At 45.9% G+C, this 26336-nt stretch overlaps 1 protein-coding gene across 3 annotated transcripts in view; it reads right to left on the bottom strand.

The window, feature by feature from the left end:
• The window catches only part of GLIS3 (GLIS family zinc finger 3), a 489852-nt gene extending 464451 nt beyond the window's left edge, over positions 1-25401 (bottom strand). For all 3 annotated transcript variants that reach the window (XM_029055436.2, XM_039910818.1, XM_039910817.1), the window contains exon 1: positions 25074-25401. The gene's annotated coding sequence lies outside the window, so the exon portion shown is untranslated. The remainder of the gene's footprint in view (positions 1-25073) is intronic.
• Between the last annotated feature and the right edge of the window lie 935 nt (positions 25402-26336).

Genomic DNA, 26336 nt, shown 5'->3' with positions numbered 1-26336 from the left:
CACATGGGTCTAATCTCTAGTCCCTGAGGAAACCTTGCAAAAATCAATGCAAAACTCTCCAACCCTCCCTAAGTTTACTAACCTGCCCTTCCACCCCTCAAAACTCAATAAATAAAAGTATTTAAAGCTTTCTACTCTCTCGGATTAAATTGGTAGTCTGGGCCAATGAGCCAGTGGCTATTTGGAAGTCTGCAGAGAGGAAATGATTTAGAAAGGGTTGTAAAATAATCAGCCAAAAGATAATGTACTCTTCTTTCTTCTACCCATTTGTTCAGCAGTACTGCTGGTGGAACTTGATGGAAGCGTTTTAGCCAAAATCTATTTTAGCGTACTGTGTTCTGCCTATCAATTAGGTTACTTTGACTGGAAAGGATTCATCCCCACAATTTGGTAAAAGTGTGCTTTGTGCAATATTACAAAACGCTAACAAATGCATTCTTAAGCAAACTTGGACTATCTCTTTATAGCACGTCTTGAAACAGAGCCACACGTGCAGCAGAAATGTCAATTATTTGCTACTGCTCCTTTTGACTGTTGGGGTGTTTGGGGGCCAAAGACCCCAGGTTCAAAAGCCACATCCACTTGTTGAGAAAAGGTTAGCGGGATAGCATCCTAGGTTCCTGACCTATTTGCAGCTAATTCTGCTCCCTCCCACCTAAACAAAACATCGCTGGAAATTATCCCATTTCAGACCTGGGTTTGACTGCTCTGGTCACAGGGGGATCAGGCAAGGGAATGTGAATTTTTCCTTCAGTCATATTTATTGAGCGCTTTCCGTTCATTCATTCATTCAATAGTATTTATTGAGCGCTTACTATGTGCAGAGCACTGTACTAAGCGCTTGGAATGAACAAGTCGGCAACAGATTAAGACAGTCCCTGCCGTTTGACGGGCTTACGGTCTAATCGGGGGAGACAGACAGACAAGAACAATGGCAATAAATAGAGTCAAGGGGAAGAACATCTCGTAAAAACAATGGTGACTAAATAGAATCGAGGCGATGTACATTTCGTTAACAAAATAAATAGGGTAATGAAAATATATACAGTTGAGCGGACGAGTACAGTGCTGAGGGGATGGGAAGGGAGAGGGGGAGGAGCAGAGGGAAATGGGGGGAAAAGAGGGTTAAGCTGCGGAGAGGTGAAGGGGGGTGGTAGAGGGAGTAGAGGGAGAAGAGGAGCTCAGTCTGGGAAGGTCTCTTGGAGGAGGTGAGTTTTAAGTAGGGTTTTGAAGAGGGGAAGAGAATCAGTTTGGCGGAGGTGAGGAGGGAGGGCGTTCCAGGACCGCGGGAGGACGTGGCCCGGGGGTCGACGGCGGGATAGGCGAGACCGAGGGACGGGGAGGAGGTGTGCGGCGGAGGAGCGGAGCGTGCGGGGTGGGCGGTAGAAAGAGAGAAGGGAGGAGAGGTAGGAAGGGGCAAGGTGATGCAGAGCCTCGAAGCCTAGAGTGAGGAGTTTTTGTTTGGAGCGGAGGTTGATAGGCAACCACTGGAGTTGTTTAAGAAGGGGAGTGACAGGCCCAGATCGTTTCTGCAGGAAGATGAGCCACAGAGCACTGTACTAAGCACTTGGGAGAGTACAATATAACAATATAGAGTCAATTATTCAGCACAAACCATCACCGCTCTTGGAAAAACAACTACGACAGTGGGATACCCATCTTCCCCGCCCTAAATCAAAGTCCTTTGCACAGAGGCAGCCAGGCATGTTGGTCTTTCACTTGCTAGTGAGGCAGCAGTGGCATTCAGCAAGACCCTGGGTGTCACTACTTGTTCTGAAAGGGGAGGGGCTTTAAAAGTTTCCCTAAACATCACCGGCTTCCCCAGCAGGCTGGAGACAACTGCAGGAGGAGACAACTGCCTCCCCAGCAGGCTGCTTCTCATGCGTTTTAATCTTGCGATGTAATAAAGAAAAAAATGATCAATGAATTGATAGAAAATAATCCCAGTCATAAAACAACTGATGACTCAGGTTCGTAAACAGAGACAGGCCCAGGACGGGACAAACTCATCAGCTCAGCAAAGATCCAACCTCAATGCACATAGGGCGGAAGGGTGCGATGATGACATGTCGGTCTTCTCAACCCCACTTGTGGGTGTGGAAGGGACCTCCAGATCAGTGACTTCACCATCAGAAGCAGACAGCTACATCTATGTATAAATCTCTAAGCGTATATCTATACGTACTCTGAGTGCTTACTCATATTTCCCACATGAACAGAGCATTTTGTCTCCTTTCATAAGCTAGATTTACAATGCTAGCAACTGCTCCATGACGATCATGATCCTACAAGAATATGTGGCATTTCTTTGGTATTAGACAAGAGCCAAAGCAACATTTGACTGTATTTCTCTTTTCACGAGGGCACGTCTTCAAAAGGTATTACTTTCCTTGAGTAATTCACCTGAAAAGTGCTGCATAATCTCCTCCAAAATTACATATGAATTGATCTTTCTGTCTGTGCCCTAAGACCTGAGAGTTTTACATTCAGTCATCAAAGGGCTAGATATTGTTTGTAAAGCACTTTGAATTGGAAATGCTAAGCATATGAAAGCAAACATCAAAATCATTATTATGGCTGTTGTTTTCACGTTCAAAGGTCTGGAGGTTTTTGTTGTTGTTGCCTGGAGCACATTCAATTGGGCTTGCTAGTCTCTCTTAAATAATTACTTTTTTTCCTCCCAAAAGAAGGGTTCTAAGTGCGGGAACAATAGAGGCAACTCAGCAAAAAGCTTTTCAATGGGGCCAAAACATACAAAGTAGCCCAAGAATGTAGAATTATAGAAAGACAATGAGCACTGATTCAGAAATTGAAGTTTTTGCCAGGCAAATGATTTTTTTTTTCCTCACTAAATGCAACAGTGCTGCATACACCAACTACATGTGGTACTGCTAAATGGGACTGTCATGGAAATACAATATGCACTTTTTTGGTTCAAAATGCTGATGTTTTATTTTCTGTTTTCCTTTTTTGCCAGTTTAATTCGAAAAATAATTATTTGGCATTTCACCCTTCCTGGCCCAAATGATGATCACAGCTGTTTTTTCTTTGGTCCAGCCAAAGAGATTTGGGCCCCTAAATTTCTGCTGATAAAACAGCAGAGCTCATTTAGGTTCCATTTTCTTGGATTTCATGTAAATCACCCGACAGTTTCACAGAAAGCTTGTCACTCGATTGAACTGGAAGGACCATTTTTTCCACGTCGTAAGATGTATCTTGGTTTGAGGGCAATGTGCTTCCACTGATTTGCACGAGGCACATCAGCTCTTATTTCTGTTATTTCATCTCAAATGGTAAAATGTACTATCTTCACCCTGCTTGGTCACTGTCTTTCCAATGGTCCAGGAATGAGGGACATGAGGGGAAGGAAGAGAGAGAAAGAGATAAAGGGAGAAAAGAAGTTTGGGGAGGGGGGGAGCGAGAGAGACAGAGACAAAGGTGACAGACAGTCCCACACACTCACTCCAACGCTCTCACAAACTGTCAGACCTTCTCAGCAGGTAGCAAAGAAGCAGAACCGGGCAATAAGAGAAACTGCAGATAAATGTGCTACCACAGCCACTGGATCGCTAGGTGGTTGAGTCAGGTACTCAGAGCCAGTGGTAGTCAAAGTATCAACAGTCATCCCGGAGGTGGAGACCAGACCTGCGTTAGTCACTATTTCTCTTCTCACCTTCTGCCACTGCCGATTTCCTTCACGCCGAGATCTCTGCCCTCAATGTCACCACCATGGCTGTCACAACCAAAAGTAGGACTTTGGGAGTCCTGCCAACTTTCAATGGTCCCACCTTTTGTAGGACAAGTGGTCGTGTTCATCTTACACTCCAACAGGAAAAAGAAATGTAAAGGTATTACAACTAGAGGGGTAAAATAAGCAAATAAAGCAGAGGTTTATGCACAGATGCTAAGGAGGGTGCCAATAAGTTGACGTGCTAGAGTTGGCTGAAGGGATGCTGTGGCTCAGGGTGCTGGGAAATTAATCGGGGAAGGCTTGTTACAGGAGGTGAGATTTTTAGGAGGGCTCTGCATGTGGGGAGAGCTGTGATCAGGCTGGTGAAGGGAAGGAGGGAGTTCCAAGCTGGGGGAACAGTATGAGTGAGAGGATGGAAATGGGACAATCAAAAGTAAAGCATAACTAGAAAGTTGACTTGAGAGGGACGAAGCAATTATATTTATTGAGCACTTTGTGCAGAGAACTGTACTAAGCATTTGAGAAAGTACAATATAACAGAGTTGGTCAATAGGTAAGGTGGTGATAGACGGTGGGGAGACTTGAAGCCAAATGTGAGGAGTTTTTGTTTGACGTGGAGAGAGACAGATGGCCATAGAGGGTGGAGGAGAGGAAAGATGTGGGCTGAGCAACACTTTAGGAAGAGTAACCATGCAGCAGCATGTAATGGAGATTGGAGCTGGTGGGGACTGGAGACAAAGAGACCAGCAAGAAGGCTAAATGCAACAATCTAGTCTCCATAACTCACACTCAGCAATCCTCCTCACCCCGATAAGGCCAAGGGGCACAGATCTGAGAGCAGGGAAAAGCAGTTAGCAACACTGTTCAACACCAACTGCAGCAGGATAGTCACATCAAAGGTTTTGGCAGTACCAACGTAAGGGAAGGAGCTTGGCCTAGTGGAAAGAGCATGGGCCTAGGAGTCAGTGGACCTGAGTCCTAATCCCGGCTCCTTCATCTGTCTGCCATGTGACCATGGGCAAGTCACCTAACTTCTTTGTGCCTCAATTTTCTCATCTGTAAAATGGGAATTAATTCTTACTCCCTCCTACTTAGACTGTAAGCCCCATGTGAAACAGGGACCGTGTTTAACCTGATTATCTTCAGTGGAAAGAGCACTGGCTGGGGAGCCAGAGGTCGTGGGTTCTAATCCTGGCTCCGCCACTTGTCAGCTCTGTGACCTTGGGCAAGTCACTTAACTTCTCTGGACCTCACTTCCCTCATCTGTAAAATGGGGGTGAACACTGTGAGCCCCACATGTGATAACCTGATGACCTTGTATCTACCGCAGCACTTAGAACAGTGCATGGCACATAGTAAGCGCTTAACAAATACCAACATTATCTTCTATCAACCCCAGCACTTAGTACAGTGCTTGGCATATAGTAAGTGCTTAACAAATACTGCAATTATTATAAGCAGCTGCAGGCTTTTTTTTTTTTTAAACCTACCATTCCTTCCCCAAACCTAATTTTTCCACTATTTGTAAATCATTAGGTTTCACAAAGAATGAACCTGATCTCCTCTGGACAGAAAAGTATGGCCCTGGTTCCACAGTAGCTGTCAGACATGCTTCCACACATTAAGTGCCCCTAGCCACTTCAAGGGGCAGAATTGCCAGCAGTTTGGTAGTGACTTGGAGTCCCCCACAAAGAATAGGGAGAAATCTGCTGGTCCCCCTAGATCAATCAATCAATGGTACTTACTGAGCACCTACTGTGGGCAGAGCACATACACGTCCCCTAGCCCTGTTTCCTAGGCCCCTCCCCCTCTACACTGTAAGTTCATTAGGAGCAGGAAGCACGTCTGCTAATTCTGTTGTAGTCTACTCTCCCAAACACTTAGTACGGTGTTCTGCACATAGTAAGTGCTCAGTAAATATGATTGATTGATTGAGGAGGGCTTGGGACTTCTGGGACAACTGTGAGGGGGACCCCCACCTACCTTGCCTCTGACACCCCTTTAGACATGTCCCATTTTGAAGCTGGGTAGATCCCTCAACACTGGGCATCATGAATCCCATGTAAAATGGAGTGTGATTTTCTTGTTTCTTAAAAGGAATAAAATGTGCGCTGAAATTACAATCCTTCTCTTTAGCTTCACAGGAAAACCAGAAGCACTAGGAAGGAAATAAATGCCTAAGGGCCAACCGCACGTTCCTTCAACCCTATCCGAAGCTTATTTCACTGTGAAACAAATAAGGAATCAAATTGACCTAGCCTTCAGAATAATTGAGGGCATTTGAGAAAAACATGGCTAAGAATGGCAAGTAGCCAATGGTGCCCAAATGTGGAAAAGTGGTACCAGACTATATGGGATTGGTAAACTAATCAGCAATGGTCTATTTTTACTCAGTGACTGTGCTAAACACCCTATTGTGATCATCAATATCATCTTCTGCCGACCAAATAAAGATGGCCTAAATTTGCCCCAAAACTATACAATGGTATTTCATTAATGACATCATCTGGAGGTGTCCATTTTCAAAGATGACCCTACTGAAAGTGAAATCCTGTGACCATAGTTATTCTCAGCTTAATATGAGAGGAGAATAGATGACAGGGCACTGAAGCAGCTCTTGTGTGGGGAAGAGAAAGGTGGCACATACAACCCCGGAGGGCAGAATAAACAATTTAAATTCTATGATCATGTGGCAGAGGGACTTGAGGAATATGCAAATTGTGGCAACCATGCATGGAGCAGAGTCCTGGTCAGATTATCATCTGACACACTCCAAGTTTACATTGACAATACAGCCAGTGTGTGAAAACGTGTCCTCCAAGCCACCAAGACGGTTCGATGTTTGGTTCGGGGAGAATGAAAATACCAGCAAGAAGGACTATAGCAACATTACAGCAGCTCCGTCGAAACAGAAAATCAAGTCTAAAACCTTCAATATAAGTAGAGAAGAGAAGTATCTACACAGTACAATTTACCAGGTGGATATCAGTGTTCTGGACGTGGCTAGTCGATGCCACCAACTCTGGCTTGAGAATTGAACTCAGAGATTTAAGGTCTACTTCCGGAAAAACCAGTACTGCATTACAAACACCTTACAGGATCTCTTAACCCTGATAAAAGAGAGGCTTATAGAAACCTACATCGTGACAGGCAAATAAAGTCTGGTTAAGATAGGATACAAAAGCTGAAGAGAGCCAGGGTAACACAGATTGAAAAGGACTCCAATGAGAGGCTCAACAGTACACACTGTTACACAACACACTGTTGCCTATGAAGCAGTATGGGCCTGTAAACAGTTACATGACTCATTTAGGTTGTTTACATAGTCATATTATTTTACCATCTTCCTGTGTCTATTCCCGACTTCCTCTCCACCTCATTCTTGGATTGTGAGACCCCGGAGGGATGGGGGTCGTATCTAATTGTTATCCTTGTATTTTACCCCATTGTTTTGCACAGTGCTCTGTGCACAATAGGTGCTTAATAAAATCAATGGTATTTGAGTGCTTAGTGTATACAAGCCCCACACTAGACATTTGTGAAAGTACAACAGAGTAAATAAACACTATCATTGCCCTCAACAATAATAAAAATGTTGGTATGTGTTAAGCGCTTACTACGTGCAGAGCACTGTTCTAAGCGCTGGGGTCGATACAGGGGAATGAGGTTGTCCCACGTGAGGCTCACAGTCTTCATCCTCATTTTATGGAACTGAGGCACAGAGAAGTGAAGCGACTTGCCCACAGTCACACAGCTGACAAGGGGCAGAGTCAGGAATTGAACTCAAGACCTCTGACTGCCAAGCCCGGGCTCTTTCCACTGAGCCACGCTGCTTCTCTAACGATCTTACCCATCTGGTGGGGGAGACAGAAAAAAAATGAATTCCCAGTAAGGGAAGCTTCAGAATATAAGAATATATATAGTCCATAAGTGCTGAGGTATGGAGGGGGTTTGAGCACTGAAGAGTTTAGGGGGTACGGACTCAGGTGCAAAGCTGATGCAGTAGGAAGGGAGAATAGGGTGGGGAGAATATCGGTTATTCAGGGAAGGCTTCCTGGAGAAGATATGATTTTAATAGGCTTCGGAGATGGGGAAAGCGGTGACCTGAGGCTATAAAGGGGGAGGGAGAAAACGAGCAAGGGTTTGATGGCAAGAGAGATGTGATCAAGGTACAATAATTGGTGTTAGAGGACCAAAGTGTGTAGACAGGGTTGTAGTAGGAAAGGGGTGAGATGGCTCCTACTCTATCCTAATCCTCCTCGACCTCTCAGCTGCCTTTGACACTGTTGACCATCCGCTTCTCCTCCACACCTTATCTCACCTTGGCTTCACGGACTCCGTCCTCTCCTGGTTCTCCTCTTCTCTCTCTGGCCGGTCATTCTCGGTTTCCTTCGCAGGCTCCTCCTCCCCCTCCCATCCTCTGTTGGGGTTCCTCAAGGGTCATTTCTCGGCCCTCTTCTGTTCTCCATCTACACTCACTCCCTCGGTGAACTCATTCACTCTCACGGCTTCAACTATCATTTCTATGCAGATGACACACAGATCTACATCTCCGCCCCTGTCTTCTCCCCCTCCCTTCAGGCTCGTATCTCCTCCAGCCTCCGGGACGTCTCTATCTGGATGTCTGTCGGCCACCTAAAACTCAACATGTCCAAAACTGAGCTCCTCATCTTCCCTCCCAAGCCCTGTCCTCTTACTGACTTCCCTATCACCGTGGACGGTACGACCATCCTTCCCGTCTCTCAAGCCCACCACCTCGGTGTCATCTTTGACTCGGCTCTCTCATTCACCCCACACATCCAATCCATCACCGAGAACTTCCGGTCTCACCTTTATAATATCGCCAAGATCCACCCATTCCTCTCCACCCAAATGGCTATCTTACTGGTACAGGCTCTCATAATATCCCGGCTGGATTATTGTGTCAGCCTTCTCTCTGATCTCCCTTCCTCCTGCCTCTCCCCGCTCCAGTCTATTTCTTCGTTCCACTGCCCGGCTCATCTTCTGGCAGAAACGCTCTGGGCATGTCACTCCCCTTCTTAAAAACCTCCAGTGGTTGCCTATCAACCTCCGCACGAAACAAAAACTTCGCACTCTAGGCTTTGAGGCTCTCCATCACCTTGCCCCCTCCTACCTCTCCTCCCTTCTCTCCTTCTACTGCCCACCCCTCACGCTCCACTCCTCTGCCGCCCACCTCCTCACCATCCCCCGTTCTCGCCTATCCCGCCGTCGACCCCTGGGCCACGTCTTCCCGCTGTCCTGGAATGCCCTCCCTCCTCACCTCCGCCAAACTAATTCTCTTCTCCTCTTCAAAGCTCTACTTAGAGCTCACCTCCTCCAAGAGGCCTTCCCAGATTGAGCTTCCCCTTTTCCCTCTGCTTCCCCTCTACCCCACCCTTCACCTCCCCTCAGCTAAGCCCCCTTTTCCCCCCCTTTCCCTCTGCTCCTCCCCCTCTCCCTTCCCCTCCCCTCAGCACTGTGCTCATCTGCTCATTTGTACATATTTTTTATTACCCTATTTATTTTGTTAATGAGATGTACATCCCCTTGATTCTATTTATTGCTATTGTTTTTGTCTGTCCGTCTCCCCCGATTAGACTGTAAGCCCGTGAATGGGCAGGGACTGTCTCTATCTGTTGCCGATTTGTAGATTCCAAGTGCTTAGTACAGTGCTCTGCACATAGTAAGCGCTCAGTAAATACTACTGAATTGAGAGCCTTAAAGCCATTGATGAGGAGTTTATGCTTAGTGAGGAGATATATGGGTAACCATTAGGGGTTTAGACTGTAAGCACAGTGTGAGCAAGGAACTTGGCTACCAACTCTGTTATACTGTACTCTTCCAAGAACTTATTACAGTGCTCTGCACACAATAAGTGCTCAATAAATGCCATCAATTGATTGAGACGATCTCCATAGCACGCCAATTATAGGAGGGGTTCAGGGAGCAACATCAAGACCTCTATATTGTTTTGATAGACTTTACAAAAACATTTGACTTCAACAGTAGATTCAGGCTAAGGAAATGGCTTAGTAAATTTAACAACCATAAGGAGTTCAAGCAAAACTCTTCATTAGCAAAATGAAACTGAATGCTGTCATCTTGGCAGCACGCTGTTCAGTGATGCAATGATAAGCAATGATAAGCTTACTGCACACAGTAAGCGCTCAATAAATATGGTTGAATGAATGAAAGCAAGGAAGTACAAATCAAAGTAAGAAGGCCAGTATATCCATTGGGGAGGTTGTCAGAATGTGGTGGCATAGTGACATCAGGCTTCAAAGCAATCTAAACATTTTCTATGGTTGTGAGACCTAGATCCATCACAAATGCCACAATGGGCTCCTTGAGCTGTCCTATCGATGTCACTTGCTGGTCATTTAGGCCATTAAGTGGCAAGATCCCAAATAAAGTCCTGGGTCAAAGTAAGCCTTCTACCATTAATAATAATTGATAACTGTGGTATTTGTGAAATGCTTACTTTGTGTCAAGCCCTGTTTTAACAGCTGGAGTAGATAAGATAATCATGTCACACACAGTCCCTATACCATATGGGGCTCGCAATCTAAGTAGGAGGCAGACCAAGCATTGAATCCCCATTTTTAAGATGAGGAAACTAAGGCACTGAGAAGTAAAGTGCCAGGCCCAAGATCACACAGCAGACAGGTGGCTGAGCCAGGATTAGAACTCAGGTTCTTTGACTCTCAGGCCCATGGTCTTTCCGCTAGGCCACGCTGCTTTCCTATACACAATTTAACACAATTTTACCAGACGAGGCAGGGGAGAAGAATAGATGGCACACATAAACAAATGTGTGCCAAAAGCTGATCTCTCAGCGGCCTTCAACTCTGTGGACCACCCCCTTCTCCTGGAAATAGCATCTAACCTTGACATCATTGACGCCGTCCTCTCCTTGTTCTCCTCTTATCTCTCTGGCCACTCATTCTCAGAAGCAGTGTGCTCAGTGGAAAGAGCCCGGGCTTGGGAATCAGAGGTCATGAGTTCTAATCCCGGCTCCACCGCTTGCCAGCTGTGTGACTTTGGACAAGTCACTTAACTTATCTGTGCCTCAGTTACCTCATCTGTAAAATGGGGATTAAAACTGTGAGCCCCACATGGGACAACCTGATCACCTTGTATCACCCAGCGTTTAAAACGGTGCTTTGCACATAGTAAGCGCTTAACAAATACCACCACTTTATCTTTAGCAGGTTCCGCTTCTGCCTGCCACCCTTTAACTGGGGGAGTCCCTCAAGACTCAGGCCTGGGTCCCCTTCTACGCTTCATCTACACACACTCCCTGGGGGGAACTCATTCACTCCCACCCTTTCAAACTACCATCTCAATGAAGATGATTCACAAATCTACATCTCCAGCCCTGATCTCTCTCCTTCTCTTCAGACCCAGGTATTTCCTCCTGCTTTCAGGACATCTCTTCTTGGATGACCCACCTGCACCTCAAACTCTTCATCTTCTCACCCAAACCCTGTCCCACATCTGACTTTCCCATCACTGTAGACAGTACCACCGCCTTCCCCGTCTCACAAGCCTGTAACCTTGGCATTATCTCAATGCATCTCTCTCTTCAACCAGCCCACACATTCAACCTGTCACCAAATGCTGCCAATTCTACCTTCACATTATGAAAATCTGCCCTCACTCTCCATCCAAACTGCTACCATATTGATCCAAGCATTTAACCTATCCTGCCTCGATTATTGCATCAGCCTCTTCGCTGACCTCCCTGCCTCCCGCTTCTCCCCACTCCAGCCCATACTTCACCCTGCTGCCCAGAACATTTTTCTAAAAAAACCTTTCAGTCCATGTTCCCCCACTCCTCGAGAACCTCAAATGATTGGCCATTATTAAGTTCCACCGAGTGGTTTCCGATTCATAGCGATTCCGTGGATATAATTTCTCCAGAGTGTCCTGTCCTCTGTCATAATCTGCAACCTTTGTAATGGTTCTTCCATTATCGTTGTTATGGTCTCTATCCATCTAGCTGCCGGTCTGCCTCTTCCACATTTTCCCTGCACTTTTCCTAGCATTAGTGTCTTCTCCAGAGAATTAGAAATATGCTAATCTAAGTCAAGTCATTTGGCCTTCCAAAGACCACTTTGGTTTAATTTGCTCCAAAATCCATTTGTTTTTCGGTCAGTCACAAAAGCCTTCTCCAACACCACATTTCAAAAGAATCAGTGGTAACTGGCCATACACCACCTCAAACAGAAACTCCTTACCACCTCTTTAAAGCACTCACTCAATCGTATTTACTGAGCGCTTACTGTGTGCAGAGCAATGTACTAAGCACTTGGAATGTACAATTCAGCAAGAGAGACAATCCCTGCCCAACAACAAACTCACAGTCTAGAAGAGGGGAGACAGACAGCAAAACAAAACAAGTAGTCAGGCATCAATAGCATCAAAATAGATAAATAGAATTATAGATATACACACATCATGAATAAAATAGAATAATAAATATGCACAAATATACACAATTGCTGTGGGGTGGGGGGCGGGGGTAGAGCAGAGGGAGGGAGTGGGGTGATGGGGGGCGGGGAGGGGAAGAGGGAAAGAGAGGGCTCAGTCTGGGAAGGTCTCTTGGAGGAGGTGAGCTCTCAGTAGGACTTTGAAGCAGGGGAAGGGAGCTAGTTTGGCGGATGTGAGGAGGGAGGGCCTTCCAGACCAGAGGTAGGACGTGGGCCAGGGGTTGACGGTGGGACAGTTTTCTCACATTGAGAAGGTTAGTGGCAGAGGAGCAGAGTGTACAGGGTGGACTATAGAAGGAGAGAAGGGAAGTAAGGTGGGAAGGGGCAAGGTGATGGAGAGCTTTGAAGCTAAGAGTAAGGAGTTTTTGCTTCATGCGAAGGTTGATAGGCAACCACTGGAGGTTTTTGAGGAGGAGAGTGACATGCCGAGAGCATTTCTGTAGAAAGATAATCCGGGCAGCGGAGTGAAGCATAGACTGAAGCGGGGAGAGACAGGAGGATGGGAGATCAGAGAGAAGGCTGATGCAATAATCCAGTCGGGATGTTATAAGAGATTGTATCAGCAAGATAGCAGTTTGGGTGGAGAGGAAAGGGAGGATCTTGGCGGTGTTGTGAAGGTCAGACCAGCAGGTTTTGGTGAAGGATTGGATGTGTAGGTTGAAAGAGAGAGCAGAGTAAAGGATGACACCAAGGTTGTGGGCTTGTGAGACAGGAAGGATGGCAGTGCCATCCACAGTGACGGGAAAGTCAGGGAGAGGACAGGGTTTGGGAGGGAAGATGAGGAGCTCAGTCTTGGACTTGTTGAGTTTTAGGTGGCGGGCGGCATCCAGGTGGAGATGTCCTGAAGGCAGGAGGAGATACGAGCCTGAAGGGAGAAGGAGAGAACAGAGGAGGAGATGTAGATTTTGGTGTCATCTGCGTAAAGATGATAGTTGAAGCTGTGGGAGTGAATGAGTTCACCAAGGAAGTGAGTATAGATGGAGAACAGAAGGGGACCAAGAACTGACCCTTGAGGAACCCCTACAGTTAGGGGATGGGAGGGGGAGGAGGAACACACGAAGGAGACCGAGAATCAACGGCCAGAGAGATAAGAGGAGAACCAGGAGAGGATCTAGTCCGTGAAGCCAAGGTTGGATAATGTGTTGAGGAGAAGGGATGGTTGACAGTCAAAGGAAGTTGCCCCAAAACTCCAGCTGGAGCCAAGTTTTGCAGGGCTCAGTTCCACAGGTTTCTATGAGACTCCCTCCAGGGGTCCCCTGTCCCCTGCTTTATTTAAAGGAATGTGACCTATTCTGAGCTCTGTAGCGACAAAGGAGGGTGGTGGAGGAACGCCCCCCCTACCCAAATCCTTATTTGCCGGGAGCTCCCACTGCTGCCACAGCCCCAGCCTCATCATCCCTATGACTGGAGAGATTTCCTTCCAAGGGCCACAGAAGACAGAGGAATCCCCATGCCTCTGGCCAACCAGCTCTTAGCCCCCTTCTTTAAACGGAGTGCCTACAGAGCTCCGGTAATAATAATAAATCCAATTCTCCCAGGAACTGCATTTACTCCCTGAGAATAGGTTGTACACTAGGGGGACTAGTTAAGGTCCCGCTGCCTTCGTTGGGCATATATTGAAGCAATGCTCCAAATGGCCCCCAGTGAGTGGGCTGAAAGAATCGGTGCTCCCTGCAAAGTGCCTTATTTACTCCCAGAGAGAAAGCTTAGGCCCAGACATGTTCTCCTTAATGTGCATTAGAAGCCAGGGAAGAGGGATGATAGATAAATTGATCCAGGATAGGGAAAGTGACTTGTTTGGGGCCCAGAAGTAAATAAGTGCCAGTCTACAAATAAAATGCAGGCCTCTTCTCAGTCTGTACTCTCTGTTTCTGATTCTGCACAGACCTATGAATTCTAACATATGTCTGGAAAAAAGAAGAAAAGACGCAGCTCTACAAATACCACCAATAACAGGGAAAAAAATCAAAAAGGAGGAAACTTTGCTCAGGGAGAAACTGCTTCTTTAATCAGTGGGCAAAAAGGGGCATCCAGTCTCAGTAGATCCATCACAGCTTTCCCATCTCCTTCCCCTTCCCCACCCTCTTTCTCCACTGTTCTTTGCTAAAGAAAGCCTAGTTTCTCTAGCCCAGAGAAAGCAGCACATGTGGAGTCAAGGGGTGTGTCGTCAGTATGTGTACTCCACAGACGCTGAGGGGGTCAGCCAATCAGTGGTATTTATTGAGCACTTACTATGTACATACCACTGTACTGGGCACTTGGAAGAGTACACCGTAATAATAATAATAATGTTGGTATTTGTTAAGCGCTTACTATGTGCAGAGCACTGTTCTAAGCGCTGGGGTAGACACAGGGGAATCAGGTTGTCCCACGTGGGGCTCACAGTCTTAATCCCCATTTTACAGATGAGGGAACTGAGGCACAGAGAAGTTAAGTGACTTGCCCACAGTCACACAGCTGACAAGTGGCAGAGCTGGGATTCGAACTCATGAGCCCTGACTCCAAAGCCCGTGCTCTTTCCACTGCGCCACGCTGCTTCTCTAAAGTTGGTAGACATGTTCCCTGCTCACATGGAGGGAATCAGCCTCCTGGCAGCCTCGATTTCCTGGAGAAGTAGCATGGCCTTGTGGCAAGAGCCAGACTTGGGAGTCAGAGGACATGGGTTCTAATCCCAGCTTCCCCACTTCTCTGTTGTGTGACCTTGGGCAAGTCACTTCATTTCTCTGGGCCTCAGTTACCTCATCAGGAAAATGGAGATTAAGAATGTGAGCCCCATGTGGGACAGTGACTTGGTCCAACCCGATTACCCCAGAGCTTAGAAAAGTGCTTGGCACATAGTAAGCACTTATATACCATAATTATTATTATTATTATTATTATTATTAAGGATCTTACTGTCTACAGGGGGTGTCTCAGCAGACAAGATGAAACAACCCAAATGGTTTTGTAAGGCCTAAAGCCAAGCCTGTTATGGCTCCAGTTTTGTCCAGGATACAGGATAGAATCCCACAGGCCCACATTCCCAAGGAGGAGCAGAAAAGTGAAGATACCTAGCCTCCTCTTCTGCAGCAAGAGCTGCAGCTGCTGTCACCAATATCATTACTCTGGATGAATTGGCACATCCTGAGGGCATGTGCCCTGAGTGCATGGGCATTTCCAATATGGCCAGAGCCATGTCTGTATCCACGCTAGAAGCTCCCATACTTGAGCACAAGAGGGGCCAGTTTGACAGAGAGTGAAAACGGCCACGGAAGCTGCATCTGTTGCAGAAGCCAGGACTCCGGAGGAGCAAGTCTCCTGCCCTTGAGAGGGAGAACGTGAGCTCTGAGAAGTACAAAGGGCCCTGGTGGGAACACTATTAGAACCAGAGAAAGGTCGTTTAACCTGGATTTGCTTTACCTTATTAAGAATATATTAAATATGGTAAAGATCCCAGATCTTGATGTCTGCCTGTGGTTAGGGGTTGGGGAGAAGCTCCGGGAGCCTGGGGAGACCCGTGTCCTGGGGATCTGGGGGCAGGAGCATTTTGTCCACGGCCTTCTTACAGCCGGCCCCTGGAAAGGAGTGGTAGGCTAGTCCATAATGACCTCTATGACTCTGGGAGACGTCTTCAGCCATAGAGGGGTTGCAAAAAGAAAAGTTCAGGGACTTGGGGTGCAGTGAGTAGGATACTGGAGGACTTTAGAACGTAGGAGAGGCTGACTTTCATTCATTCATTTGATTGTATTTATTGAGCGCTTACTGTGTGCAGAGCACTGTACTAAGCATTTGGAAAATACAGTTCAGCAATAGAGAGAGACAATCCCTGCCCACACCGGGTTTACAGTCTAGAAGGGAGAAAGTATGTCAACCTTATCTTGGCTGTTCATGCAGGATTATGGTTTCAAATTCTTATCCGCTGACAACAACTGTGGCATTTAAGTGAAGATTATAATAATAATGGTATTTGGTAAGCACTTACTATGTGCCAAGTACTGTTGTAAGCACTGGTGTAGATACAAGTTAATCAGGTTGGACACAGTCCCTGTCCCACATGGGGCTCATGCTCTTAATCCCTATTTTACAGATGAGGTAACTGAGGCCCAGAGAAGTGAAGTGACTTGCCCAAGGTCACACAGCACCCACATCTTCCTGGCTTCCAGACCCATGCTCTATCCACTAAGCCGCGTGCTTACTATATGCCAAGCACCGTACTAAGCACTGGGGTGGATATGAGATAATCGGGGCCCAGATAGGGCTCACATTCTAAGTAGGAGTAGTAGTTTATTTTGACCATACTGAGAAATGACACGAGTTGTAAATTAGAAAGCATTTTCATTTCCTTAGCCTTGCAGGGAAATTCAGGAATTTTTCAGGCTTGCCAAGATTGTGACTGGCCTGCAAAAGGTTCACACTCAGCAAAGTCAGAGAGGTGATGAACCTGACAACACCTAGAGGCCAATCAAGACAGCCAATATGAGTAGCCTAAATCCACATTGGTCAAACTGTGGCACATGAGCCACTTACGTCTCTTCCTCATTTGCTGCGCAGCTCCCACGCATATGCTGCCTTATCTATTATTTCACCACTCTTGTCCCAACACTTCTGGTGGCAGAGGCGGGGACAGATCAGTGGGGGGTGCGGCTCCTGGTTCCACTTCGGCCTCCAGCTGTCTCGCTCACCACCACTCACAGCCTCCCTCCCAAAATGCCTGCTCACGATTTAATCCTGTGACTTTCTGCCATTTTCAGAGTCTGTTTATTGCTCTACACACAGTAAACCCCAATAAATATCATTGATTGATGGATATTATTTGGGGGGTTTATACCTTTTCATTTCATAAGGCTTAGTCTTTCTGACCTAAACACCACACTACCAATTAATGATACTTATTTAACACTTACTGTGTGTAGAATCCTGTACTAAGAACTTGGGAAAGGACAATACAATGAAGTTGGCAGATGCAATCCCTGCCCACAAGGAATTTACAGTCTCTGGGGGTAGACAGACATTAAAATAGATTACCGATAGGGGAAATAGGAGGGTGTAAGGGAACGTACATGTGTGCTGTGGAGCTGGGCAATCAAAATGCTTAAGGGGTACACAGCCAAGTGCATAGGCGACACAGGGTTGGTGGGAAGAGGAAATGAAGGTTTAGTCAGGGAAGGTCTCTTGAAGGAGATGTGATTGGGTTTTGAAGATGCGGACCGTCAGATATGAAGGAAGAGGAAATTCTAGACCCAAGGGAAAATGTGGGCAAAGGGTCTGTGGAGGAATAGATGAGCTCAAGGTAGAGTGAGTAGGTTGACATTAGAGCAGAGTGTAATGGGTTGAGGTGTAGTAGGAAATCAGCGAGGTGAGGTATGAGGGAGAGAGCTGATTCGGGTGCCTTAAAACTGATGGTATGGAGTTTGTCCAATGCAGAGGTGGACCAGCAACTCCTGGAGGTTCTTGAGGACTGGAGAAGACATGAATGGAATGGTTTTTGTAGAAAAAATGATCCAGGCAGCAAAGTAAAGTATGGGCTGGAGTGGGAAGAGACAAGAGTCAGGGAGGTCAGTGAGGGGACTGATGACTGGTCAAGGAGGAACAAAAGTGCTTGGATCAGCATGGTAGCAGTTTGGTCTAGTGGGGATGATCGTGCTTTCAGTGCCTGTTAAAATACTTACTTGTCCTTAACATGTCTTCTCTTAGCTCCAATATAATTTATTTCCAACCACATGCTTGGAAGGGTCACAACTAGTGGAAAGAGCATGGGACAGAGTTTACAGACCTAGGTTCTAATCCTAGCTTTACCACTGGTCTGTTTGACCTTGGGCAAGTCACTTAACCATCTGGGCTTTGATTTCCTCATCTGTAAAATGGGGATAAACTACCCGTTCCTCTCTCTCTAAGGCTGTCAACCCCATGTGGAAGGGGGTGCATATCTAAGCAAATAATCTTATATCTATCCCCACAGTTAACATAGTGATTTAGCAGATAGTAAACACATTTTTTTTTTATTATTATTCTACTTAAAATCCCTGTTTCCTTGGTGGCCTTTGTCTCTTTTGAAAGACAAACACACACAAAAAAAGCAAATTAAAAATGTCATTCTGAAGTACTTTGCAAATAAGGTTTGCAAATATTCTTTTGGGAAGAAAAAGAACATCTTCATTTATGACAATTTGACATCGTGAAGATAATCATTTCAATTGGGGAAGAGACATTAGAAGGTGGTGAGACATCAAAAGACAGTGCAGGAAATGTGCTCATTAAATGGAAAGGTTTTCTCTGTTCCCTTTCAGTTACTCATGTAAGCCTTAACTAAGAATTTCAGTTTCAATTTTTTTAAATGATATTTGCCCAATTCCAACTGCAGATTTGTTATATAATAGCTTTATTTACTAAAAGATTAGTGCCACCTAGAGATTCAACTCAATAGTATTTGTTGAATGTCTGAGTGCAGTATATTGTACTAGGCACTTGGGAGCAAACAATAAAAGTAAATGGCATGGCCCCTGCCCTTGAGGAGTGAGTTTGCCATCCGATCTAAAGGTGATCTATGAGTAGTATTTTGATGTCAGAGAGACAATTTGGTCTAAGAAGCTGGAGAGAGTTGGCTGAGAACATGTCAATTGAATGTATTAAGTGATTTAGCTGGCCAAATGGATATTTCCCCATTACTGTCAGCTAGCAATAATGCTGGTATTAAGCAACTACTATGAGCTAAGCACTGGGATAAGTACAAGGTTTTATCACGTGGGGTTCACAATTTATCTTATCCCCATTATACAGATGAGGAAACAGGTAGAAAGAAGTTAAGTGACTTCCCCCAGGTCACACAGCAGACACGTGGTGGAGCTGGAATTAGAATTTAGAATCCATGACCTTCTGACTCCCAAGCCCATGCTCTATCCACTAGACCATACTGCCTTCACGTCTCTGTGCCTCAATTTCCTCAACTGTAAAATGGAGATTAAGTACCTGTTCTCCCTTCTACTTCGTCTGTGAGTCCCATGCAGGACAGGAACTGTGTCCAGCCTAATTAACTTGTACCAATCCGCGCTTAAAACAGTGACACTAGACCGTGAGCCCACTGTGGGCAGGGATTGTCTCTATTGCTGGATTGTACTCTCCAAGTGCTTAGTACAGTGATCTGCACACAGTAAGCACTCAATAAATACAATTGAATGAATGACATTTAGTAAGTGCTTAAATACCATCAAAAAATGGGAGCCGTGAGGGCCGGAGGGGAGAAGGTGGTCGGCCTAGCTAGCTAATCCTTCATTTGTACTTCTGGAAAGCTGGACGACCGGAATGTACCCAAATGTAACCCTCTGCACTCTGACTCGATTTCCTCACTCCACTGAGCCTGCACTCTCCAAGGTCACCACTGACTTCCTTGCTGTCCAGAGGACTGTACTCCATCCTGATCCTCCACGACTTCATTGCTGTTTGACAGCATGGCTCCCTCCCACTCAACACTATCAGGCCTCAGTTTTGTGAACACAGTATTACCCTGTTTCTCCTCCTACCTCTCAGGTTGCTCCTCTGTTTCAGTCACTGGCTCCCCTCTCTCTCTCTCTCTCTCTCTCTCATTATCTTATCATAGGCATCCCCCAAGGCTCTGTTCTGGATCATCTACTTTCCCTGCTTTACACTCACTCTCTTGAAGAGCTCATCTGCTCCCATGGCTTCTGCTACCACTTTCGCCTCTAGGCGGACGACTCCCAGATGTCTCCCTCTTGCCCTGACCTCCCATCTGGCCTGCAATCCCACATCTCCTCTTTCCTCCGTGACATCTCCACCTGGATGTCCTATGGGCACATCAAACGCAACATACCAAGAACCAAAATCCTCATCTTTCTCCCTAATCCCACTCAATGATTGCCCCCCGCCCCGAATCAGTCAACGCCACCACCGTCCTTCCCATCCCAGAAGCCCACAGCCTTGGGGCCATTCTCAACACTTCACTACTGTTCAACTCTCATATTTACCGAATTACCAAATCCTGTTGGTTTTTCCCAGTGCAACATTTTCCAACTCTACCCCTTCTTCTCCACCTAAACTGCTGCCACCCTGGTACATGCTCTGGTCTTGCCACAGCTGGGTCACTGCATTAGCCTCCTTGCTGTTCTCCCAGCCTCTCCCTGCTCCGATCTACACTACGTACTGTGGCACAGATCACCTTCCTGAAGCATTGCTTTGGTCCACGTCTCTCTCGCCTCAAAACCTTCCACCGGTTTCCTGACAAAGAAAAACTCCTCAGAATCAGCTTCCAGGCTCACCACCATCTCATCCTACCTTTTTTGTCTGCTTTCTTCGACCGTTATTCTCCAACTCCCTGTCTTCATTCCTCCCAAGCCAACCTTCTAGCTGTACCTCACTCTCTACTCTCCCAACCCTATCCCCTCATTCATGCTATTCCCTCTGTGTGAAACTCCCACATCAGACAGATAACAGCTCTTTCCATGTATACATCCTTCAATAAGTCTTCCCCTACTAATTTTCCAGCATCCTGAGCTACATCATCCCTCCAGCCAACTCTAGCTCTTACAGACTTCTTTACACCCTCCTTAGTACATTTACGACTGCTTTACTTATTTTCAACCTCTCCAGTTTGAAATATTTCAGTATTTGCTCTCCCCCAAACACACACCATTTGAGAGCATAAATTCCTTATGGGCAGGGAACATATTACTTTGTTTTTCTCTAATGATAAATTTAGTGCACCACAAAACTTAGGCACTCAATAAATGCTACTATTACTAGACTATGGACCACAGGCTCAGCTACCTATAGTAGTGTGCAGGACCCCCGTGTCCCATTAAAACAAAAGTTTGCAGAACCGGCCAGAATCAGTAGCACTTGATCCATGAGTCACCCCCTCACAGGACGGGACAAAACCGTTCCGCTTTCTGTAGGAGCCTAAATCAGCGTGGCTCAGTGGAAAGAGCACGGGCTTTGGAGTCAGAGGTCATGGGTTCTAATCCCGGCTCCACCACCTGTCAGCTGTGTGACTTTGGGCAAGTCACTTCACTTCTCGGTGCCTCGGTGACCTCATCTGTAAAATGGGGATTAAGATTGTGAGCCTCAAGTGGGACAACCTGATTACGCTGTAACTACCCCAGCGCTTAGAACAGTGCTCGGCACATAGTAAGCGCTTAAATACCAACATTGTTATTATTATTATTATTAAATCAAGATGTAGTAAGGGCACAACTACTTTCAACCAGAAATTAGAGACAGATGGACTCAAAGAACATTTTATATCCCACAAGAAGATTTTTTTTTTCCTTCATTGGCTTCTCCCCACAAATGCCTCGAAAAAGTTTCGCTCCTTTCACGAACTTTCTACCAGTTAGTACAGAGGAAAAAAAAAATGGCAAAGCTTTCCCATTCCCTTTTTATATTAAAGAACCAGATCACAGGTCTTTGATAAGGTAAGAGATAAGTAATCCAAATATGGGGTGTGAGAAGTAAAAGGAGAATAATAGCCTAAACCAACTGAAACTCAGATCATCCAGATAGAATTGATAAGCCCTTGATATTCACCCCACCCTCAGTCCCACAGTACTTATGTACACATCAGTAAATTTATTTCAAAAGTCCATCTCCCCCTCCATCCAATCGTATTTATTGAGCACTTTCTGTGTGCAGAGTACTATACTAAGCAGTTGGGAGAGTACAATACAACAACAGTCACATTCCCTGCCCACCACGAGCTTGCAGTCCAGAGGCAGGGAGACAGACATCATCACAAATAAATAAAATCCCAGGTAAGTACATAAGTTCTGTGGCCTGGGGGGAAAGGGGACGGGGGGAAGAACGAAGGGAGCAAGTCAGAGCGACACATAAGGGAGTGGGAAATGAGGAAAAGTGGGGCTGAGTCTGGGTAGGGCTCTTGGAGGAGAAGATGGTAAAATTGCAAGCTCTAGATTGTAAGCTCCTGGTAGCCAGGAAAAGTGTCTACCAACTCTTGTATCGTACTCTCTCAAGTGCTTAATACAGCACTCTGAGCACAATAAATGCTCATATACCACAGATTGATTGCTGACATTTGGTTATGATGAAAGCATATTAAAGGTCTTTAGTTGCCACTGATACATTAAGGCAGAATGTCTCCTCGAGAGAAGCTTTGCAAGCAGAGAAAAAAAGCCAAGATTAATTCAGATTGTATCGTCACCAAACTGCTTTGGCTTGGTGTTCTGCAAGGCAACAGGTAAGTGATCCTCACATACCGCTGAATGGAATTCCAAAAAGTTAGAGATTCTCCTATGCCCTACTGATTTTAGAAGATCCTGTGCCCTTTTGACAATGGCCCTACTGAGGTTTCACTGGAACACTAGCATGATAAGATGAGAAAATGTCCCTGTTGGCCTTTTCTTTCCTCTGGAGACACCAAAACCACACGCTTGGCCTGCTGCTATTGGTTATATTGATTTAGTCCTTGGGCACGTTGCCCTTTAAAAGGTCCACCCACCACGACCACCATTTTTGCTCTTCAAGATACCCCTGGATGGTAAGGCTCTGAAGCCTGTGTGAGTAAAGGTCAATTTCACAAACAGCTGCAGCATCGTCAGAGCCCAAGAAAACTGCAGATGCAGCCTCTCCCTGTCTGAGGAAAAAAATGTGCTAATGATCTGTCCTGCCAAAGGGCCAAAATGAAAATCCTATGATCTGTACAGTGCTGAGATATCACACTTACTTTGGAGACCATTTGTTTAAAAACAAATAAATGTGCTCTTAATTGGCAGTTGGTTTCTGGGAAGCAGGTATTGTTATTTTGCCATTATAGAAGGAGAGAGGAAGAGACGAGGGAGGGAGACAGAGATAAATTTCTATTACTGATGAATATCTACTCTGGAGAAAGCAGCTAGCCTCTTATTCACAAGTGAGTTTATAGTGACCTCTATAGGACTCACCTGTCACAGAGTGAATTCTTCTGCTCTAACTGGGGTCACTACAGTGCTGTGGGAAGGTTTGGGACTGGGTTTTCCTAGGGCATGTAGGCCAAGAGACAGGCCCTACCTTTTGCCCTTCCCCTATCATTCCTGCTCCTCCAAGACTTTTTTTTTTATTAAATTAAAAACACCACCACAGGAAAAAAAAAGAGTCTAATATTAACATTTCTCTGTAGATGGAAAAAACTCATAGGTCGTTGAACTTATTTTCTAATAGTCACTCTGCAAATTGCTTGGGATTTGGGATTTAATTTATGGTTCCGACTCATACTGATGAAATGAGAGCTCCCTTTTGTAATGGGGACATGTGACTAGATCATTAGGGCAGAGTAATGACTGGCAAGTTTACAGTAACAACCATGAGGTAATTTTCCCTCAGTCCTTGAAAGCAAAAACTGGGCCTTTGATTAAATAAGCAGGAGGACAACTAGTTCAGAGAAAGGTACATGTCTTGTTTTTTGCTCAGGATCTAGCCTCCAGGCAGTAGGGAAGGTGCTCCTTGGATGTCAAATGGGAGTTTGCCACCATGCAATCTGATTTGTTAATTAACCCTTTTATGTGTGCTTTGTGACTCTTTCCTTTTCTCTGAACACAGAGAGCATGTAAAACAAATATTGGCTGAACTCCCTCCTTACCACCCCTTTGGATGCAAAAAGATGTTCTCTATTAAATTGAACACAAGGATACCCTAGATAGCCAATGTTTGGGTGAATGCCTCTCTCCTCAATTTCCTGGTAAGTCCAATTCAACCCAGGATACCGCAGTAGGCTGTAACGAATGCACAGAAGGCTTGCAATCATATGACCTCCAGGGCTGGCAAGGTCAGAACTAGACTATCTGAAGTTGCCCAAACTGGGAGACTGGACAATACATAACGTGTGGTCCCTTTGTGGCATCACGCTCTGCCCAAACTGGAGGTCTACCAAGAAGGGTAATGTCCAATCTTTGAAATAGCCACAGCACCTGAATTTACTCAAAGTGGCCCTTCCAACTTCTTGAGCAATTTCATCAGTCACCTTGTGACCCTCCAACTTCCCCAGCCCAGGAAACCTTAGCATTGAGAGGAGGGGGTCTTGGGAGCTGTGTATTCATTTTGGAGTCGTCTATAGTGCTTGGGGCCTCTATTTGGCAGGGACTCTGAGTTCCCACCATCTCATGTTAGATTCCTAAGTCTCCAAGCCAGTTCAGACCCTGTACAGGGCTGTTTACAGTTATCCTCACACTTAATCTCATACATAAACACAAACATAAAAGCTCAATCTCCAAGAGTTTGGCTTTATTAAAAATGATACGTGAAGAGGAGAGTTAGAAGTTCTAACAAGTCAGGAGAAGCAACCCGGCCTAGTGAATAGAGCACAGGGCTGGGAGTCAGAAGGACCTGGGCTCTAATCCCTGTTCTGCCACACACCTGTGTGACCTTAGGCAAGTCGTTTCACCTCTCTGTGCCTCAGTTACTCCATTTGGAAAATGGGGATTAAGACTGTGGAGAAGCAGCGTGGCTCAGTGGAAAGACCATGGGCTTTGGAGTCAGGGCTCATGAGTTCGAATCCCAGCTCTGCCACTTGTCGGCTGTGTGACTGTGGGCAAGTCACTTCACTTCTCTGTGCCTCAGTTCCCTCATCTGTAAAATGGGGATTAAGACTGTGAGCCCCACGTGGGACAACCTGATTCCCCTATGTCTACCCCAGCGCTTAGAACAGTGCTCGGCACATAGTAAGCGCTTAACAGATACCAACATTATTATTATTATTATTATGGGACAAGGACTCTGCCCAACCTGATCACCTTGAATCTATCCCAGAGCTTAGTTCAGCGCCTGGCATCTAATAAGTGCTTAACAAATGCCGTAAAAACATAAAGTTCAAGGTTGAGAAGGAGCATAGACAGTGGGATACAGACCACCCACTCCTGCGTACCCCAAAGTGCCAACTCTATTTGTAAGTCCGTTAACAGGGCTTCACTTACTTCCATTCTGTGTGCAGTCAGGCAGCTACAAGAGCAGCACACGCAGGATCAGCAAATCGCAGCAAGAGCAATTCTCCCTTCTGCTGGGTTGTTTGCCTTTCCACTTCTCTCCAACACTGCTCCCCAGGCACTTTCTCACTGAGGTTTTAAACTAGGTCCTTAGTAAGCAACCAGCAGGACACAAGGACATGGATTTCTCCTCTAGGAAACTACACCCCCAACCCAATCCTCTCCTCCGGAGTCCAAACAAAACTTTCAAAAGTTCCCTACTACCCTGCTGGAGACCTGCTAAGCTGTTACAACCTTTGCTTCCGTCTCCCTCCAGGTGGCCTGAAGTGGTGGGGAAAAGCATGGTGGGAAAAGGAAGAAGGGGTCTTAAAGGGATAGCAGCCCAAACCTAATATAATAATAATAATGTTGGTATTTGTTAAGCACTTACTATGTGCAGATCACAGTTCTAAGAGCTGGGGTAGATACAGGGTAATCAGGTTGTCCCACATGAGGCTCACAGTTAATCCCCATTTTACAGATGAGGTAACTGAGACACAGAGAAGTTAAGTGACTTGCCCACAGTCACACAGCTGACAAGTGGCAGAGGCGGGATTCGAACCCCTAACCTCTGACTCCCAAGCCCGGGCTCTTTCCAATGAGCCACGCTGCTTCTCTAGCCACACTGTTTCTCTAATCAAACAACAGGAGAGGACCACTAACAATGAGATAGAATTTTATTAGCATCAGTGCCAAAGCAATGTTTTATGACAACAATTCTACTATTCCAAGCAAGGACTCTGTGTGTGCTAATCTAATAATAATAATAATAATAATAGTGATGTTTGTTAAGCACTTACTGTGTGCCAAACACTGTTCTAAGCAGTGGGGTAGATACAAGGTGATCCAGTTGGACACAGTCCCTGTCCCACATAGGGCTCACAGTCTTAATCCCCATTTTACAGATGAGGTAACTGAGTCACAGAGAAGTGCAGTGTCTTGCCCAAAGTCACACAGCAGACAAGTAGCAGAGCTGGGATTAGAACCCAGGTCCTCTGATTCCCAGCCTTGTGCTCTTTCCACTAGGCTACGCTGCTTCTCTAGACACCTAACTTTGAAGAGAATACTGTTGCGGAGGCCTACTCTGCAGATCATTGCCCAGAGGAAATACTGTACTGCTATGGGTAGACAGACAGTGGAAAAGACTTCCCCGACCCTTTCCCGAGCCACGAATGATCCCTACTGGCTTTGGAAATAGGTAAGGACACAGTGTTG

The sequence above is a fragment of the Ornithorhynchus anatinus genome, chromosome X5 (assembly GCF_004115215.2).
Source record: "Ornithorhynchus anatinus isolate Pmale09 chromosome X5, mOrnAna1.pri.v4, whole genome shotgun sequence".
Taxonomy (NCBI): domain Eukaryota; kingdom Metazoa; phylum Chordata; class Mammalia; order Monotremata; family Ornithorhynchidae; genus Ornithorhynchus; species Ornithorhynchus anatinus.
The sequence above is the reverse complement of the archived record's forward strand: the minus strand, read 5'-3'. Positions and strand labels throughout refer to the sequence as shown.